Consider the following 1360-nt stretch of genomic DNA (forward strand, 5'->3'; position numbering starts at 1 on the left):
AGCCCTCTCTTAATTCCCCAAATTCAGTGCACAGTAGAGGCACCCTGGAAAGACATTAGCCTACGTCTGCCTGGCTACATTCATATTCTCCAGCCCCACCCCTCAGCCCACACTTGGGGGCCCTGATGGGCAACAATGAAAAGCCTCTGTCCCCAGTGCCCCTGTTTTTCTGAGCCTTCCCATCAGGGTTCCTCCAGGTACCTCCAGTTTAGGGAGCAGCACCTCTGCAACATCCTCCTCCAAAACAGATGGTGCTATGGGGACCGCACCATAACTGCTGTGACTGAACACAATTAGGGTCCCCATTCAGAAAGAGCACCCAAGGCCCACCTGGTACACACAGGTGGTATGATGGGGAAGAAATAAGAAGCAAGTCTCCCTCCACATATGGTTCCCATGAATGGACATTGCTGCTGGAGGAAGGGGCTCAGTCCCTTGAAGTTAAATTTAAGCTGCTCTCTCCTTATACAAGCCAGAGGCCCCAAACCTCAAAGTGTGTGTGTGTGTGAGTGTATGTGTGTGTGTGTGTGTTGGAGGACGTGGGGCTGATGAACCCAATCAGAACCATAGTGTATTTGAGATACTCCCCTGTGGACAGAAGAAGAGCCAGCATGTGTCATCATCAGCTGTGCCCTCCCTGGCTTGACCGTTAATCTGGCTGACGAGAGTCCCCAGCCAGGTCTCTATTCTTTGAACTGGCAGGAGGCCCACTGCTATTTACAGGTGCCCCCTTCGCCTTGCCTGTTCACTTTGATGGGCCCTTCTCTCTCCTGATTGTGTGTATTAAAACCTTATTTTTGTTGCTCTGCCTCTGCTCATGTGTCTATATATTTTGTAATATTTATCTTATATTTTTATTAAATATATATTAATTATATGTAACCTTAAGATTAGATATAAAGAATGTAGGCATATAGATATCTTACAACCATAAAACCTAAAGAAACTTACAGATCAACAAATGTAGGGACCTCATAAAATTCAAATGACAATTTTAGTGTAATGGAACAAAGGCAGAACAGTCACTCCCCTCCACCCTGAGAAAATGGCTCTCCCTGCCCACATGCAGACTCTCCTGAGATCTGCCTGTTGGCGGCACGCATTGCAGTAACTGGATGCTTCCACCACTTGTCCCTATGTAAGTTACACAGAGGCTTCCTTTGTACATCCTGCAATGAAGTCTTTTGGCCTTCACTTGGCGAGAACACAGTATTTCCTATTAACTCCCTGTGCATTTTTTAAAATATATCTCTATAACAAAGAAAATGTCACTCCCTGGCACCAAAGAAATGTTAACTAGATAAAAATGCAGACCTTGAGAGGATATGGAAGCTCTCTGCTAAGTCGATCATCCAAATGA

Source organism: Mandrillus leucophaeus, unplaced genomic scaffold (assembly GCF_000951045.1).
Source record: "Mandrillus leucophaeus isolate KB7577 unplaced genomic scaffold, Mleu.le_1.0 Scaffold1351, whole genome shotgun sequence".
In the NCBI taxonomy this organism is placed as follows: Eukaryota; Metazoa; Chordata; class Mammalia; order Primates; family Cercopithecidae; genus Mandrillus; species Mandrillus leucophaeus.